This window comes from Panthera leo, chromosome F3 (assembly GCF_018350215.1).
Source record: "Panthera leo isolate Ple1 chromosome F3, P.leo_Ple1_pat1.1, whole genome shotgun sequence".
In the NCBI taxonomy this organism is placed as follows: domain Eukaryota; kingdom Metazoa; phylum Chordata; class Mammalia; order Carnivora; family Felidae; genus Panthera; species Panthera leo.
In genome coordinates, this window is record NC_056696.1 from 67,825,775 (window position 1) to 67,839,280 (window position 13,506).

Below are 13,506 nucleotides of genomic sequence, written 5' to 3' on the forward strand. Positions count from 1 at the left end.
GTGAGGTTGACACGACATAATTATGGATTTAAGAGATGACAGAAATTTGATAACCTTGTTTTTTCAAGAGTTGTATTGCTTTCATTGAACATCTATTTTCACTGAACATCTAATCTATAAAATTTTATTTTAGCATTAATTGGTTTTGCTTTTCATTGTTTTTATTTATTTTTTTTAGAGAGAGAGAACCTTAAGCAGGCTCCATGCTTTGCATGGAGTCCGACACAGGGCTCAATCCTGGGATTATCTGGGATTATCACCTGAGCTGAAATCAAGAGTCAGATGCTGAACTGACTGAGCCACCCAGGGGCCCCTGCTTTTCATCATAGTTTTTAGTCATTTGCTCTTAGACATATGCAAGTTGATGACAGGATTGTGTGTGTACCTTTTCCCATTTTATTTGATTCATTTTTTAAATGTAGGAAGTTTCAAACATAACAAAAATAAAGAGAATTAGTGTAGTGAGTCCTTATGTACTCAACATCCAGCTGCAACAGTAACCCATAGCTAGGTATCACACTGTCCCCATCCGCGACCTCTCTGCCTTCTTCCCCACTTTGCTTATTTTGAAACAGACCTTTCAGATATTATATCATTTCGTTCATAAATACTTCAGTGTGTGCGTTCTTTTTACACTTAAATGGGGAATTATTGCTTCATAGTTAGGTTTATATAACTTTTTAAATAAAAGTATCTGATAAGTGGAATTAAACTACTTCTAATCTCTTTTACCTGTCAGTTGTGATTCCCTCTGCAAACTATTAGAAATGAATGGCGTAGAATTCACCTCACTGCTTTTAGATGTTTGCGTTGAAAAATGCGTGAACAGTTTCTGTGTTTGCCAGAAAAGCTTATCAGCTTTTTTCTAATGTACAAAGTGAGAAATAATGTGTCTCTGGTAGTCTTTTTTTTTTTTTTTTTTTTTTTAAGTCATAGTGACAAGACGCTAAAAAATGTTTTTGTGTTCTTGTTCTTGATTTTCCAACTGGACCCAATTACTGCAAAGAAATCCAATGATAACTGGTAATGTTGAACAGGAGCCGGAATTGGTCTAAAATCCGACTTAAAGAGTATAAAATAACATTATTTTGAATTTTGAAATTCTGATTGTGGACATTTGAAAGTCCATACCATTGCTTCAGTTGTTAAATACGAATCATGGTACAGAGCATAATAATCATGATGAGTAGAAACACTGTAGAAAAAGAAAGTAAATATTCCTGTTAGGAAGATAAATCAAAGTGTTGAGATTTGAAGTGATTGTGAGTAAAGTAAAATTTAGCCTTCTATAAAACACTGACAGTTATAATTATGAATGTGAATGCTAGCTCTAGTGAAACTTTGGTTAACTTATCTTTTGTTACATCTTATGTTATAGTCCCATAGGAAATAAATCATTAATGTTTGATGTAATCTTGCTTTACATTTTTTTCTATCTTTTCCACACTTGACATTAAGTCATTTTTCTCATTCAGTTTTGTTTGTCCTGATACCACAGGTGGACTTTTGTTAGATTAGAAAGTAACTATATTGTTGGCTTCTTAGTATAAATGATACTATTTAGAATATGGAGGACACATTACTTATGGTAAGGTTTCTTTTTTTTTTTAAGTTATTTATTTTTGAGAGAGAGAGAGGGAGAGCAAGTGGGAAGGGGCAGAGGGAGAGAGAGAGAGAATCCCTAGCACGCTCTGCACCCCCCAGTGGTGAGGCTGATGTGGGGCTTGAACTCCCAAACCCCGAAATCATGACCTGAGCTGAATTCAAATGCTGAACCAACTGAGCCACCCAGGTGCCCCTAATAAGGTTTCCTAAAGTTCAGCACTGCTGAAAACGAAAGCACCAGAATATAGGTGTGTACTAACATAAGAAGCCTCCATTCTTTGAATGGAGAGAATTTAAAAGATTATCTTTGAGGGGGGCCTGGGTGGCTCAGTCGGTTAAGTGTCCGACTCTTTTGGCTCAGGTCATGATCTCAGTGGTTTGTGAGTTTGAGCCTTGAGTTGGGCTCTGAATGACAGTGTGGAGCCTGCTTGGGATTCTCTCTCTCCCTCTCTCTCTCTGTCCCTTCCCTGCTCGCATGTGTGTGCTCTCTCTCTCTAAAAATAACTAAACATATATATATATATGTGTGTGTGTGTGTGTGTGTTTCGTGTGTATATATATATATATATATATATATATATATGATTGTCTTCGAAAGAAGAAACAGCTGACAGCTGAGAAAATGGAGTGAATCAATCATGTATAGTAATTAGTAGGTGAACAGTACTATAGTATAAAGGTCTTCAGAGAGGATTGGAGGATGTAAATCTCAAGTATAGTTTACATCAGGCTAAGTGATCACATATGTTGGGAAGTTAAAATTTAGACATAGAAGCACATTAAAGAAACAAGAGCAATTGGGGCGCCTGGGTGGTTCAGTCAGTTGGACGTCCGGCTTCGGCTCAGCTCATGATCTTGTGGTCCATGAGTTTGAGCCCCGCGTCGGGCTCTGTGCTGACAGCTCAGAGCCTGGAGCCTGTTTCAGATTCTGTGTCTCCCTCTCTCTCTGCCCCTCCCATGCTCATCCTCTGTCTCTCCCTCTCTCTCAATAATAAATAAACGTTTAAAAAAAAAAAAACAAGGGGCGCCTGGGTGGCTTGGTCGGTTAAGCGGCCGACTTCGGCTCAGGTCATGATCTCACGGTCCGTGAGTTCAAGCCCCGCGTCGGGCTCTGTGCTGACAGCTCAGAGCCTGGAGCCTGTTTCAGATTCTGTGTCTCCCTCTCTCTCTGACCCTCCCCCGTTCATGCTCTGTCTCTCTCTGTCTCAAAAATGAATAAACGTTAAAAAAAAAAAATTAAAAAAAGAGCAATCACTTTGAAACTACAGGGAGAGATTTTTTAAGTTTGTTTATTTTGAGAGAGTGAGAATCCTCAGCAGGCTCTGCAATGTCAGCAAAGAGCCTGATGTGGGGCTTGAACTCACAAACCGTGAGATCATGACCTGAGTGGAAATCAGAAGTCAGATGCTTAACTGACTGAGCCACCCAGGTGCCCCAAAAGGGAGATATCTATGTTAATTTTGTGTGTGTGTTTAAGGGAAAAAAATTACAAAACTGTAGATAAAGCCAAGGTTTAATTCTGTTTAACAAGTGTTCTTTCTGTTCATCTGTCATTCAACCAACATTTTTCAGTGCTTATTTCATTTCCATTTCTGTATTTAGGTGTGGGGAGAAGAGAAGACTTTTTTTTTTTTTTCTGCCTCAAAGTAGTGAATCTAGAAAGAGCAACATCTTGTTAACAAATTACAATACGCAGTGTGATACATTTCTCCCAGGTAGAGAAGGGAGAAAGTTATTAGATCTGTGGAGGGAGAGGAAAGGTTAAGGATAGCTTCCTGCAAGGGGGAGGAACCAGGTCTTAAAGGATAAACATGAGTTATTCAGTAAGGCTTAGAGGGGGTGCTCTCGGCAGGAAAGATATCTGCAAAGATGTGAAAATGGAAATAACATAGCAGAATGAGTTCAGGGGACTGTAATTTGGATCAGTATACTTTCCACCTAGTCTCCTGTGACTTCTTGTGTCTCCAGTACTATGTTAGGTTGGGTTTTGTACTTAGAGGTCATCAACAAAATAAAGATGGAGCCATGTTCTGTACACTCTGCCTAGACAAAATAACACTATGTTATTACTGCTAATTTCTAACAAAGGTTAAAGTCAAGAAAATAATTATATTTTAGTTACTTGGAAACTTTTACTAGAATATACTTGTTCAGCATTTTAATCAAGCGTTGATTATATGTCCAGCCAAATAAAAAAATTGTATAATTGCTTTTCTTAATAATGAACAAGTCTTCCAGCTCCACATTGGTATATTTCCCTTCAATTTGTTGAAAATCCCAAATAGTGATTAAGATCATGGACTCAGAAATCGGATTGACTAGGCTCAGATCCCAGTTTGCTACTTACTGTGTAATCTTTAGCAAAACACTTACAGTCCTTGGTTTTCTTGACTGTAAGATGACGATAATACTTATAGCATAGGATTGTTGAAAGATTGTACTAGGTAATGTGTGTAAAGTGCTTAGCGTAATCTATGTTGTACAGCAGGTGCATAATGTAGATTTGCTGTTAGTATTAATTTCTCTTATTTATTTCCTGAAAAGAGAAATTTTTTTAGCAAAGCAAATGACCTCCCTTATGTGTATTGCCTATAGGAGGTAAGACTATGCAAAACACATTTTTGAAAGTGTATTAAACAACTTCCTTACACGTATACATGTTTTTTTCTAATTCTCAGTTTATCTTATTTTCCTTACGTATGGATTCTACTTTTATGTTTTCCCACTTAACTCCAGGAGAGGCTTTTTTTTTTTTAAGATTTTATTTTTAAGTAATTTCCACCCAATGTTGGACTCGAACTTCGAACCCCGAGATTAGAGGTCGCATGCTCTACTGACCGAGCCAGCCAGGCACCCCCAGACTAGGCTTTGTGTTTGGCTGCTGCTTCTTACCAAATCAAGGATTCTCTCCACAGTGCACAGGAATATATCTTCACTGAAGTGTGAAGTTTTTGGGGCAGAGAGCCTTAAGTCTTTGAACTGAATTGGGTTTAGTTAGGACAATTCTCTTCTTTTTTTTTTTAATTATTTTTTTTAACGTTTATTTATTTTTGAGACAGAGAGAGACAGAGCATGAACGGGGGAGGGGCAGAGAGAGAGGGAGACACAGAATGGGAAGCAGGCTCCAGGCTCTGAGCCATCAGCCCAGAGCCCGACGCGGGGCTCGAACTCGCGGACCATGAGATCGTGACCTGAGCTGAAGTCGGATGCTTAACCGACTGAGCCACCCAGGCGCCCCTAGGACAATTCTCTTCTTAAAGCTGACCAGCACTTTGTTTTTTTAGGAGGCCAGTGTGTCCTTCTAAAGCAGAACCCATTGTTTTCACTAAACCACCTAATTTCATTCAGAAACAGGACCAACGTATATTTAGTGAGTGCTTATTGTGTGCCAGGCACTAGGATACGGTGATGAATGAACAAAATAAGGTCCTTGGGTATTTTAACTTTCCTTTTCCAGAACAAGATCAGTACTGCTGTAATATGTGCTGCTCCCATCATATTACATGTGGTCCAAGCAAGGTGTAGTGGAGATTTCTGAAAGAATGTCTTGGGGTATGATTATTTTATGCCAGGGCAAGTCAGGTCTAGGAAAAAAATCTCTTCCTCTTGAGGATCCTTATTGTGTGTCTGTTTTATCCAAGCAGTCCATTGGACATTTAGTCCTCTGGGATATCAGTGGATTAAGTCTTCCATTCAGAGTCAAATAAAAACTGAAACCAGCATTTCTAACAAAGAATACATACTCTTTCATTCTGTCAGTATTAATTGTATACTTACATCATATCAGATACTGTGTTAAGCCCTGGGGATACAGCAGTGAATACAAGTAAAAGTCATTGCTTTCAGGGACAACTTGTTGGCTCAGTTGGTAGAGCATTTGACTCTTGATCTCGGGGTCTTGAGTTCAAGCCGCACATGGGTATAGAGAACACTTAAAAAAAAAAAGAAAAAAAAACTGCTTTCATGGTGCTCACTTTCTAGTAAGACAGATGTTAAAACAAATGGGTGTGATGTTACAGCATTTTCATGTTAGGTGTTATAAAGGAAAATAAAGTAAGGAGATGGGGGGTGGTTGGGGAAGTCCCTTCAGGCAGTGATACTTGAGTAGAGACCTGTATGATGTGAGATCCCCATGTAGCTGTCTGGGGCACGAGCATAAGCCCTGAGGCAGTAGTGTGTTTGGTGTGTTTAAGAACTAAAGGGCTAGGGCTGCCTGAGGGGCTCAGTTGAGTGTCCGACTTCAGCTCGGGTCAAGATCTCATGGTTTGTGAGTTTGAGCCTCTCATTGGGCTCCCTGTTGTCCGTGCGGAGCCCGCTTCGGATCCTCTGTCCCCCTGCCCCTCTCCTGCTTGCGCTCTCTCAAAAATACATAAAAAACATTTAAAAAGAAAGAAGAGGGGTGCCTGGGTGGCTCAGTTGGTTAAGCGTCTGACTGGCTCAGGTCATGATCTCACGGTTTGTTGTTTTGAGCCTCACGTCAAGCTCTGTGCTGACGGCTCAGAGCCTGGAGCCTGCTTCGGATTCTGTGTCTGCCTCTCTGCCCCTCCCCTGCTCGTGCTCTGTGTTTGTCTCTATCTCTCTCAAAAATAAATAAACATTAAAAAGAAAAGAGAAAGAGGTAGAACAGCGTAAACAAGGTGGGGGTGAATGATAGGAAATAGGTAGAAGAGGTAGTCAGGGGCTATATAATGTAGACACTTAAAAAACTTGACCAAGTGTGTAGGTTTTATTTTAGATTTGATAGGAACCTGTTGGGAGGTTTTGAGTAGGGAGATAACTTGATCTAATGTATACACTTTGAAAAGCAAGAGTGATATAACCAGAGTGACCATTTAAGCCGTTGTGATATTTGAGTTAAGAGATGACTGTGAGTTGAACGAGGGTATTTTCAGGGAGATGGATTTGGGATCTATTTTTTTTAACTTTTTTTTTTTTTTAAATGTTTATTTTTGAGAGAGAAAGAGACAGAGTGAGAGAGGGAAGGGGCAGAGAGAGAGGGAGACACAGAATCTGAAGCAGGCTGCAGGCTCTGAACTGTTGGCACAGAGCCTGATGCAGGGCTCGAATTCACGAGCTGTGAGATCATGACCTGAGCTGAAGTTGGACGCTTAACCAACTGAGCCACCCAGGTGCCCCCAGATTTGAGACATATTTTTAAAGGTGGGGAATGAGAACTCGGATTGGCTGTGAGGTCTGAGTCAAAGAGTAGTTAAGATTGACTCCCACGATAGCCTCACTGTTGGGTGCTGTTTACTGAATGAAATGTGCAACACTGGAGGAAGCAGGTTGCAGGAGTGCAGAAATTAAGAATTTGGCTTGGACATACTGACTTCGCGTTTTCTATCAAATGTTTCAAGTTGAGATACTGAGTAAGCAATTTGATATATAAGTCTCGGGATTGTGGCAAATACAAATTTGGTAGTTGATCAGTGTAGAGGTACTATTTAGAACCATGGGACTTGATGAGATCACCTGGAGAGTGAGTGAAGTTCTTAGAGTGAATTGTGGGGTGTTCTGGACATTTAGAGGCATTTAATCAATAATGCCAGGGCTGAAAGAATCATTCGATAATTTTAGGAGTAATACTTTCTTCAGAAAACCCAGCAAGTACTAACTGGTAAAGACATAGAGACAAAAATAAAATAGCTAATGAAGTAAATTATTTTTCATCTGTTGAATAGCTCTTGGATTGTGTTGCAGAGATCAGAATACTCACATGAAGCTAAAAACCATAGTGCCTGTTTTTACTGGATCGCTCTGAAAAGATGGTCAGAATGGTCATTACCTTCCTAAGTATCCATTGTGGAGGTCAACGTAGAGTAAAGCAATTACAAACTTATGAAATAATGAAGTTTGGGGGTGCTGGCTGGCTCACTCAGAGGAGCGGGCGGCTTTGGATCCTTGGGGTCTTGAGTCCGAGCCCTGTGTTGAGTTGAAACAACTAAAGGGGCGCCTTGGTAGCTCAGTTGGTTAAGTGTCCTACTCTTGGTTTTAGCTCAGGTCATGATCTCACAGTTCGTGAGTTTGAGCCCTACATCGGGCTCCGTGCTGAGCGCACGGAGCCTGCTTGTAATCCTCTCTCTCTCCCTCTCTCTCTGCCTCTCCCCCACTCGCTTTCTCTGTCTCTCTCAAAATAAATAAACTTAAAAAAAAAAAAAAAAAAAGACTGGAAGCTTCTTACCCATTCACATGATAACAATTTCTAGCTTTGAAAATTTACAGAGTAAAGATCAAGCTGCCTCCTGTTTTCTTATTTGGTCTATCACTGGGCATTGTTAAACCTTCCTTTAAAGAAGCTAGGTTTTCATCTGTGGACTTAACTGAGCCAACACATCTAGTATCCTAGAATACATGTATATTTGAAAGTATACTTGAAAGTATTAAGGGGTTTAATGCTGTTTAGATTGACTTACTGCATATTTTGGGACATTTTCTGAGTTTGGGTAGGGACCTGTTTAAATGTATTTGAGGTGTCAAGGCGCCTGGGCGGCTCAGTCGGTTGAGCGTCTGACTTTGGCTCAGGTCATGATCTTGCGGTCTGTGAGTTCGAGCCCCGCGTCGGGCTGTGTGCTGACAGCTCGGAGCCTGGAGCCTGCTTTGGATTCTGTGTCTCCCTCTCTCTCTCTGCCCCTCCCCCGCTCATGCTCTGTCTCTGTCTCAGACATAAATAAACATTAAAAAAAAATTTAAATGTATTTGAGGTGTCAGAAATGGAAAATAATAGAAATTACAGATAAAGGCAGTCACAGCATATAGGTTATTTTGTGTTGTTGATTTAAGACTCTATCAGAATTCCTCTTAGCTACTGCAGGAAATGCATGCTCTCTTGCTGAAGAACATGACTTCACATTTGACAGTCCACTTCTACCATTAGGAAAGTGTAGAGCCCATCTGTTGCATTGGCACTATGCCTCAAAGGCCAGTAGTTTTGGACTTTGTCAGTCCAGGAAGAGAAATTAATCCCAGAACGTTGAGGGGAGAAACATTTTTAATAATGGATTCCCCAGGGTTTATCTGACATCTTGTTGCAGTTTTGTAGAGCTCATCGGAGAATTAAGGGTCCATCACGTGTAATCTCTTTTTCCCAAAGTCAGAATCATCAGTTGTGTGTATTATAGAACCATTTCTCTTCCAGGTAAATAGTGTCCATGCAAAAATACTACCGGGGCACGTGGGTGACTCAGTTGGTTAAGTGTCCAACTCTTGATTTTGGCTCAGGTCACGATCTCATGGTTCTTGGGATCGAGCCCCATATTGGGCTCTGTGCTGTCAGTGTGGAGCCTGCTTGGGATTCTCTCTCTCTCTCTCTCTCTCTCTCTCTCTATCTCTCTATCTCTCTCCCTCCCCCCCTCCCCCCCCTCCCCCTCTCTGTTCCTCTCCCGCTTCTGCCTGTTCTCTCTCAAAATAAACAAACATTTAAAAAAAAAAAAAAAAAAACTACCAAAAATTTCCAGGTAGTTTAGAGGTGATCTTCTTAAGTAGAACTGAGATGCTTAAGATAGTAATATGATTTGGGATTCCGATAAGCCTCGAAAAATATTTCTAGGTGAATCTGTTCCACAAAATCTGGAAACTGAGGCTTACAACTTAAATGGTTAAAGTGGCCATTTCCTAGTTTCATGGGCATCCATTCTGTACCTTATCTTTGAGCTGGCCTCAAAAATAGGATCATAATTTGTTTGGTGGCGGTAGTAGTTAGGGCCCCATTAAGAATATAATGAAATCTGGGGCGCCTGGGTGGCTCAGTCGGTTGAGCGTCCGACTTCGGCTCAGGTCATGATCTCACGGTTTGTGAGGTCGAGCCCCGCATCGGGCTGTGTTTCTGACAACTCAGAGCCTGGAGCCTGCATTGGATTCTGTGTCTCCCTCTCTCTCTGCTCCTCCCCCACTCGTGCTCTGTCTCTCTGTCTCTCTCAAAAATAAATAAACATTAAATAAAAAGAATATAATGAAATCTTTGTGCCCTTTTCTGGAGTACACATACACAGATAAATTTTTCGCTGTACAATTGTTGGGAGTTTACAGGTTACTTTGCTTCTGGGCCACCATCCCTTATTTCATAGGCCTCTTAATTATGAATGTTATGGGGTGACAGTTGCATTATTTACCTGTTTCTCAACAGAGATTGCTCCTAAAAACGAAATAAACTCCTGTAAGGACAGTGGTGGTTGGAGAATGGTTTAAGTAACTCATTGCTAGACCATCTGTCATCTGCCCACCTTCATTTCCCCTTCACCATTTTGGTGATACAGTGATTTCTGGAGAATCATCAGTTAAAGTAACATGCCAATGTTAGAATGGCAGGCTGGGTTTAAGAAAACTATTCTTCGGAATGGGTGAAATGGCAGCAAAGTGATCATTATCTGTCGGTGCCCCTCCCTGACTGGCTTCCTGGCTACAGTTACCTAGCTTCCCCAGCTACATCACACACAGCTCTCTGAATGTAATTTCTAAATCCAAACCTGGCCGTGTCCCTTGGCAGAACAGACAGTTCAGCACTTTCTTCAAGGTCCTGTGTAGTTCTTGAGCTTTGTGTCTCGCTGAGTCTCTTACCCTTGGGCTTCAGCTGTTTGGAAACGCCACCATTCCCCAACTCAGTGCGTTTATGTCTCCATGACTTCCGTGTTCCTCCCAGTGCCCGGCAGCTTAGACAACACCTACCCATCTTCTGAGACGGTTCAAGTTGATGCTGTGAAGCCTTACCTGGCCACCTCCCCCTTTTGGGGAACATTGTGCCCTCATTTCTCTTTGGTGTATACCTAGGAGTGGAACTGCTGGGCCACAGGGTAAGCATATTTTTGTCTTTGGTAAATACTGTCAGTTGTCCCAGTTGGTTGTATGACTCTATAGCTCTACCAGTAGTGTATACTTGTTCCATTTGTTCCCCATCCTCACCAACATTTGGTGTCATTCTTGCTAATTTTAGCATTCTAGTGGGTAATAGTATTTTGCGGTGTTTACTGATTTGCATTTCTGGGATTATTGGTGAGGCTGTGCATCTTTTAGTGCTTGTTGGATGTTGGGATATCTTTTTTGTGAAGTACCCTCCTAATACATGTTCTGAATGCAGTCCTTTACTCCGATGTAGGCGCTACAGATGATGTCATCCCGTGTGGGGCCTTTTCACTCTCATGTGGCTTCTTTTGACTAACAGAAGTTGGTATTTTTTTACAAAGTCCAATTTACCTTTTTTTCTCCCTTAAGAAAGAAAGGATGGTGATGCAGTTTGAGGCGGTATGTAGTTAGGAGTGGGGGAAATGGAGAACTCCTTATCAACTTTGTAGTTTCAGTCAAGCAAGATGCATAAGCTCTGGAGGTGTGCTGTGCTGCCTGACGTTGTGCCTGTGGTCAACAACAGTGTAGCTTACACTTGAGCATTTAAGAGGGTAAATCTCACGTTAAGCGTTCTTACCACAATAAAATAATAAAAAGGTAGAGATGTGTGTAGTGAGTGGTCGTCTGTTGAATGGAAACACAGAGGAGGAATGTTTTAAGAAAATAACTAGTCAGTATTGGAATAATGGGGTCAGAAAGTATGCCCACAGTTAACTGGGTCAGTTTGCTCAGTGTCATGTAGATATGAACAAAACAACAGCAAGACTTTGAGAGGTATGTGTGTAGGGTGGCTATGTATGTTTCCTCTCTTTTAAAAATATGTTTTTATTGGATTTTTGTTTAATTGTGAAGCTAATAGAAATTTTACAGTAAGTTGAGAAAAAATATATGTAACTTTATATTATTTTTACTTCCAAACATTTCCTCCAAAAGTTACCAGTGCTGTCAGTTAGGGTATAATCATCCGTACTTATTTCTGTATGCATACAAATACATAGGATTTTTTTTCCTACTCTTTATAGATAGAAGATCATGCTTGCACTTTTGCTTAAAAATAGCAGACAGAGTTCTATAATTCGGGTGTGTGTGTGTGTGTGTGTGAATATATATACATATATATATATATTTAACTTTTTTTGTGTGGCCACATTAAGCAGTGCTATAATAAGTCATTTATTAGTGCATTTGTTTTTCTATGATAGAGTCTCAAAAGTAGAATTTCTATTGAAGTCCAAGAGTATGTAAAATTTTAAATTGTCACGGACACTATAAATACTGCTTTCCAAAATGATGGTGGCTGCTAGTGTGTATTTTCCTGTATACTTTGCTGGAATTAGTTATCAGAGTTTTAAATTTCAGCCGAACTTGGGGCGCCTGGGTGGCTCAGTCAGTTGAGCATCCTACTTCAGCTCAGGTCAGGGATCTCATGGCTCATAGTTCGAGCCCTGCATCAGGCTCTGCACTGACAGCTCAGAGCCTGGAACCTCTTTCAGATTCTGTGTCTCCCCCCCCTCTCTCTCTGCTCCTCTTCTGCTCCCACTCTGTCTGTCTCTCTCAAAAATAAATAAACATTAAAAAAATTGAATGCAACCTAACTGAAGAGTGAAAAACACCTTGTTTTAATTCACACCTCCCTGACTGCTAGTGATGTGCTGCCTCATTTTGTTTCAACTTGATTATTTCCATCTTTTCTGTGATTGCTTATGCATATCTCTCGTATATTGTTTCTTATTTACTATTTTGTAGAGTAACTCTTACATACTGATCTATAGAGTTTTTATATAATCAGATCTGTCAGTATTTTCCTTAATGGCTTCTAGTTTCTTGAATTGCTTAAGAAGGTTTCTCTACCGGGGCGCCTGGGTGGCTCAGCTGGTTAAGTGTCTGGCTCTTGGTTTCGGCTCAGGTCATGATCTCACTGTTCAGTTTGTGAGTCAGAGCCCTGAATCAGGCTTGCACTGTCAGTGCAGAGCCTGCTTGGGATTCTCTTTTTCCCCTCTCTCTGCGCCTCCCCCATGCGTGGGTGCACTCTCTCTTTCTCAAAATAAATAAACTTAAAAAAATTTTTTTCTCTATTATAGGCTATAGAAATATTCACAGATATTTTTCAAGTACTTTTATTTTTCACAAAGCTATTAAATCTATGAAGAAATTATTTTTGTATATAATGGGTCTAAGTTTGTTTTCTCCATATGAATAGCCAATTAGGTCAACATGTAGCAACATATGTCAAATAAATCAGCTTGTTGCCATGTTGAAAGCTATTGATTGAAAAGAGTTTTACAAGATTGCCTCTAGCCCATATTTCATTTTTATGCAAAATAGGAAAGGAACCTCTTCCTTGAGATACCTTATTTTGATCTGCCAGAAAATTTTTAAATGGCTTCATTGAGATATATTTCATGTTCTGTACAAGTCACTGATTTAAAGTGTACAATTCAGAGGCGCCTGGGTGGCTCAGTCGGTTAAGCGCCGACTTCAGCTCAGGTCACGATCTCGCGGTCTGTGAGTTCGAGCCCCGCATCGGGCTCTGGGCTGATGGCTCAGAGCCTGGAGCCTGCTTCCGGTTCTGTGTCTCCCTCTCTCTCTGCCCCTCCCCCGTTCATGCTCTGTCTCTCTCTGTCTCAAAAATAAATAAACGTTAAAAAATAATAATAATAAAGTGTACAATTCAGTGGTTCTTGGTATATTCGCATAGTTGTACAACCATTACCGCCACCTGATTTTAGAAAATTTGATCTTGGTGCCCGTTAGCAGTCGCTCCATCCCAGCCTTCCCTTTTTCCCCGTCCCTAGGTAACCATTAGTCTACTTTCTGTCTCTATGGATTTGCCTTTTTTTGCACACTTCACATAAATGGAATTCTGTAATTTGTTGTCTTTTGGAACTGGCTTCCTTCACTTAGCATCAATTTTCAGGGTTCGTCTGCATCATAGGATGTACCAGCACTTCATTCTTTTTCATGGATGACTCACATTCCATTGTCTGGATAACATCGCTGTGAACATTTGTGTACACGTTTTTGTGTGGACGTATGCTTTCATTTTTCTTGGGTATATACGTAGCA

At 40.6% G+C, this 13,506-nt stretch overlaps 1 protein-coding gene across 7 annotated transcripts in view; it reads left to right on the top strand.

The window, feature by feature from the left end:
* The window catches only part of ASH1L (ASH1 like histone lysine methyltransferase), a 191,952-nt gene that overhangs the window by 5,267 nt on the left and 173,179 nt on the right, over nucleotides 1-13,506 (top strand). The window contains exon 1 of one of the 7 annotated variants that reach the window (XM_042926086.1): nucleotides 9,530-10,391. The exons of the other annotated variants lie outside the window; for them this stretch is intronic. The gene's annotated coding sequence lies outside the window, so the exon portion shown is untranslated. Of the gene's footprint in view, nucleotides 1-9,529; nucleotides 10,392-13,506 lie in introns of those variants that run through there. 7 annotated transcript variants of the gene reach the window in all.